This window comes from Peromyscus leucopus, chromosome X (genome assembly GCF_004664715.2).
Source record: "Peromyscus leucopus breed LL Stock chromosome X, UCI_PerLeu_2.1, whole genome shotgun sequence".
NCBI classification, from domain to species: domain Eukaryota; kingdom Metazoa; phylum Chordata; class Mammalia; order Rodentia; family Cricetidae; genus Peromyscus; species Peromyscus leucopus.
This window is the reverse complement of record NC_051083.1, coordinates 87,990,907-87,996,718: the sequence shown is the minus strand read 5'-3', so window position 1 is coordinate 87,996,718 and position 5,812 is coordinate 87,990,907. Positions and strand designations below refer to the sequence as shown.

Here is a 5,812-nt window from a genome sequence, read left to right as displayed (position 1 = left end):
CAGAGTCACTGCGGGATGCACAGGGAGAAATGCCATGGGCTGGGGCCTTCAGCCCAAGGAGGCCAGTCAAGAAGACCTCTTGCTTAAGGGCTTCCTGTACTCAGGGCCCCAGGGTGCCCGCTTCAAGTGTTGTCTCCTCTACTTCCCTACCCACACCTTAAATCTACCCCTGCCCTCACCCCTCCCCTGTGCCCCTCTCTTGAAGCCTGTTTATCCTGAGCCCAGCAGTCCCTTTCTGCCCCTGCCCCTGTGAGCACTGGTGAGTGCACCTGCCAGGGAGCAGGGGCCCCAGACAGCTGGACTCTGTGGTGTTTTGTGTCTCCCTGATTGTGTAGACCGCGAACTCAAAGATGAGTCCAGTGTCCCCTTTTCATTTTCTTGCCAATCAAAGCACACAAGTTTATTGATGATACACACAGGTGGGGGCTGGGGTGGAAGGGGGTCAGTCGGTACATCGGACAGGAGGGGAGTGTATTTCTTTGATTAACATGCTAGTCATTCATCAGCTAGTGTAGAAAAGGGGAGAGGGGAACTACTTCAACCAAAGCAGCGGCAGCAGATGCAAGCTGGGCACAGGCTCCCATGTGGGTGTCATTTCTGCTAAGTGGTCCCGCTTAGACAGGGAGATCAGCACAGGCAAGGACAGCACTCGTGATGCTGTGATTTGATGTTCCTTATCTGCAGCCAGCAGCCAAAGGGTGATCCCTTCACCCTTTACTGCAGGAGGAAGGCTGCAAGGGAGCAATTTACAATGCGCTTTACCTGCAGACTACAAAGCCCAGAGGTTGCCCAGGGCTCTGGGAGCCCTGCCTGGCCAAGAAGAGTGTGGCCCTGCATTTTGGGATTGGAACTTTGGCCCCAGGAGGCGCTCACTGGCTAAGGCTGCATCCTTGCTTGCCCCTCTGCAGCTTCTCTGCCTCCCTCAGTCAACTGCTCGGGCTCTGGGTGGATTCGGTCTCCTTCTGCTCCACTTATGGGGAGAGGGCTTCCAGGAGCATCTCTCTGCTCCGCTTCTGATAAAGGGGAGCATGGATGAGGACAGCATTTGGGCAGCCAGCACTTCCCCTGCCCACACTGGCTTTTCAGGCAAACTCACCAGTGCTTCCAAACCCTCAACCTTTGCACGTTCACTTCCCTGGGCTATCAAAGGAAACTTCAGGTCTGAAACCGACTTGGCAAGCATGTTATTAATAACTGTCATGCTTATTAGCAGATCTAATCCGGCCTGCTGCAGAAATGACTTGCAGCAACGTAACACCGTCTCTCGACACACTTCATCGATGTACATCTTAATCTGGCCCTCATTTCCAACACTGGTGTTGGGATTTTCTGGGACACACAATGCCTTCTCCCTCGCAGTGGGCTGGGGAGTGGGGATCCCGTTTCTAACCACTGAGAGGCTGGCCAAATGCCTACTGACATTGTGGCTAAGGGAAATGACAGCATTTGTGGGCTGGGTGAACATTTTTTTTCCTTGAATGGAAGCACACTTGGTCAGGTCAAGAGCTCAATAAAAGTTGTCTTCAGAGTTCCAAATCTAACCTTCAGTGGGTCATAGGGTGATTTTTGTTTATTGAGATGATAGTCTCTCCGTGACTTTCTAAATCCTTTTCACAAATGATTTAATTCTACATCATCCTCAGGACTTCAGCTTTCTTTGATCCTTGAGTTGAGACTAATGCCTTTCATCAGTCCTGCCTGAAGCAACCCGCTCTTTTGGTCTTTTTTAACTGATTACTCCTTTATTGCATCTGTGAATGAGCATTCTAGCTCACTTTAAGTCCTAGCCTGCAAACCAGGTTTCCCTAGTTCATCAATTGAGCATATCTCATATCCATCAAAATCACTAGCGGATCTCATTGACAAAGTTCTTTATAGTATTCTTGGTCCCATATTATTAGTCATGTCTCCTGAACAGTCTCTTAATGCTCTAAGAGCAATACAATCTTTCAGGAAGAACATGCCAACACCTAGTCCCCCTCCCTCCCCAACTCCCTCTCTTGCTGCCTTCCTCAGTTTCTCCCTTACTCGATCTGTTATTTCAGAATAAGAGCTTCCAAATGTTTCTCTCTGAAATTCCTCCTCAAGTGTGACACCTATCTTTTTCTGGTACTGGAATAAAATGGGGTGCTGGGCGAGGGGAAACAAACGCTGAGAGAGGCAGAAACAGCTCTGCCTCTGGAGCCTGGGCTCTGAGTTGCCACACCCAGTTCCCACACTTTCTCCACGATAGCACACTATATGGAGGGATTTCCTTCCTCCCTTCTCCAGATTATCTGCAGGAAACCAGACAAGAAAGCAGCAAGTTTGGTCTATGTACTGGGTCAGAAGTCTCAGGTATGTTCCCTCTAGATTCCAGCTTTAGAAGTTGGCCATTTAACCCCAGCGTGTTAGATGCCTGCATGAAGATATGACTAATTATGAAACCCATTATTGTATACAACTGAAATACACTCATAAAAATGAATGAAAAGCAAATATGAACAAGGTACAGCGATATATATATATATATATATATGAAAATATCATAATGAAACCCGTTAATTTGTACCTAAACTAAATAGTATTGAAATATTGCCTTCCATTTCGGTTTCCAGCACACCATCCACCTTGTCTTCCGGTCCCTTTCTGACCTGTGTGCTCCTCCACCACTGCTGGACTGGTCGCCCTGCAGCTTCCCAACCTTCCTTTCTGCACCAGATGCTGGTCCTGCCTTCACAGAGCCAAAGGGAACGAGGCTTAAGGGTTTTCTGGGAATGAGAGCGGAAGAGCAGGGTCTCATGTACAGCTTTGGTTCACCGGAGGTCTTCTGACTGCCTCAAACCTGTTATTCCTTAAAAGAATGAAAACTTCCTGAGTAACAAACAGCCTGAGGGGGGGGGATTTCCTCTTCCCTTCCCTTGGTATGTGCTGCCCTCTACAGACAGACAAACCAACCAACATCTGAATCCATCACTGTTTAGGGCTGGATGCTGGGCTACAGGTCCTACCTTTTACTAATTTAGGACTCTGTAGAACGTTTCCCGCATATCTACCCCAGGCTCCCCAAAACAGCTCCGCCCCATCAACCTCATGGATCATTTACAGAACTAAAATGGGCTTGATCTGCGTGTAGAAGTCTGTGGTCCAACTTTGACCCTAGGTTCCCAGGTAATCTTCATTTTCGTACCAAGTGGTTCATAACCTGAGCAGTTTCTTTTTTCTTTTATGTGGCTATAAAAGCCATCTCGCCGAGGTCAATAAGAGCTGATAGTTGCATCAGAAGAGCTTTGCCTCCACAGTTCTCTGTCACCTACGATCCATGCCACCAATGAGCCATGGTCTCCAGTTGCACTTTCTACCAGCTTTTGTGTCTCCAGTGCTGGGACTAAAGGCAAGGCCACCACACCACATCAGGCCCGATGTTGCTTTTTGTGAGAATATTTTATTATATCAACAGAAATGAAACCAGAGCACTAACTAAAAGAATGCCCCTCCCCAGTTTGGAGGTCACAAGGAGCTTGCTTAAAGCAGAAGGCTCCAGAGTCAATAGCTGTAGGAGCAATTCAACAATTTTGGTGTTTGGTGTTTGGTTTTGGTTTTTGGTTTTTTTGAGACAGGGTTTCTCCGTGTAGTTTTGGTGCCTTTCCTGGATCTCACTCTGTAGACCAGGCTGGCCTCGAACTCACAGAGATCCACCCGCCTCTGCCTCCCAAGTGCTGGGATTAAAGGCGTGCGCCACCACTGCCCAGTTTCAACAATAATTTTGACAAATTGATGGATCCTGGGTATGAACTAGTTGGAAAATGAAAATTCCTAGACAACCCCTCTTAGAGAAGTGTAGAAGAGGGGCATGCTAACACAGAATCTCTCTCTCTCTCTGTTTCCTCTCTCTCTCTCTGCCCTTCCCATATAAAGGGAACTATTAAAGGTAAAGGTACAGTTTACTTGATTTTACCTCAGAAATGAAATAGGTTTTCTCATTGAAGATAAGAGGAAAAGAAAGAAATCCATTCAAGTTTTTTGGCAAGGTGGGATGAAAATAGCAATTATAAAGTATTGTTCACATGACTGTTCTCTATAGCAACAGGTTGGCCATGATGTCATCCGATCTGGAGCAATTGGGCAACTCCAGCAGTTATCTTCTCAAGCAAAACCTGAGGTATTGGGAAGGCTCACACCTTGGACCTTACTATCCAAAACCACGGAGCGGCTTCCCTGTATAGAAGCCCACATCCGTGACAAAAGCACAGATGTCTCGGATGCAATAATTCTTTTGAGGAAGTGCAGCTGTTTAATCTAGAAAATACTGAAATAAGAAGGCAGCGTAAGAAGCTCCAAAATCCCATTCACATAGAAAAGCAGTGCAAGATGGGTAATACTGTCAGAAACAGGTTTATTGGAATTGCAGAAACTAATCAAAGCTTTACACCAGTCAGAAAAATCAAGAGGGAAGGAAGAGCTGAACTTCAGTAAAAGAACTTGGTGGTGCAGCCCCAGAGAAGCTAGTAACAAGGAGGACCCTAAGAGGGACACACATGGAGGTCCCCAGGAAGGGAAAATAGTCAAGATCTCCTGGGTAAACTGGGGGTGGGAGTAGAAGGGAAGGGATGGGGGGTGTGAACATGAGGGACTGAGGTGGCTGAGTGAAGGGAGGGACGGAGAGGGACAGCAACGAAAGAGACATCTTGGTAGAGGGAACCATTGGGAGGTTAGGGAGAAACCTGGTGCTAGGGAAATGCCCTAGGAATCCACAAGGATGACACCAGCTAAGACTCCTAACAATAATGGAGAGAGTGCCTGAACTTACCTTCCCCTATAATTAAATTAGTGACTACCTAATTGTCATCATAGAACCTACATCCGGTAACTGATGGAAGCAGATGTAGTGATCCACAGCTAAGCACTGGGCTGAGCTCCTAGACTTCAGTTGAATAGAGGAGGAGGGATCACAGGAGCAAGTGAGGTCAAGATCATGATGGGGAAAATCACAGAGACAGATGACCCAAGCTGGTGGGAGCTCATGGACTCTGACCTGTCAGCTGGGGAACATGCATGGGACTGAACTAGGCCCTCTGAATGTGGGTGACAGTTACGTGGCTAGATCTGTTTGGGCAGCCCCTGGCAGTAAGAACAAGACTTATCCCAGGTGTATGAAATGGCTGTTTGGAACACATTCCCTAGGGTGAGATACCTTGCTCAGCCTTGACACAGGGGGAGGGGATTGGCCCTGCCTCAATTTAGTATGCCAGATTTTGTTGACTCCCCAAGGGAGGCCTTACCCTTACTGACCAGTGGATGGGGGTGGGATTGGTGGAGGTGGGGGCCAGGAGAAGGGGAGGGAGGGGGAACTGGGATTGGTATGTAAAATGAAAAAAAAAAACAAACTTTTTTAAAATAAATAAAAAAGAACTCAGTGATGTCTCATCTAACAACAGGCCCACCCCCGCCTCTTAGGTAACCTTAAAGAAACCAGTACATATTCCCTGACAGTGTTCCTACTCCTAAAAGTAACAGAACAGACTATATTTTTAAGGATCTATGATTACTGATTCTACCATTCTGGTGACTCTTTGAAGAACCAGCTCAAAGGGTTTGCATTTATTTTCCCTAATTCAGAACACTTCCAAAGATGAAATGTCTATTTTAGGGGCATTCGTTGAAAATGTGTAAAGGCAAATATTTTTATCTACTAATGCCTGAGGTGTGGAACATCCATTAAGGTTTAAAAAAAAAAAATAGACGGCATCGATTGAGAGGAAACCCTGGAGAATAAGGTGTTCTGAGGAAGAAGACCCTCGTAAAGCTTCAGCCAGTTTCGGAAATCCACAAT

General features: G+C 46.9%; 1 pseudogene; it reads right to left on the bottom strand.

The window, feature by feature from the left end:
• Window positions 1-367: 367 nt before the first annotated feature.
• LOC114685837 lies at window positions 368-4,215 on the bottom strand (annotated as a pseudogene).
• Window positions 4,216-5,812: the final 1,597 nt, after the last annotated feature.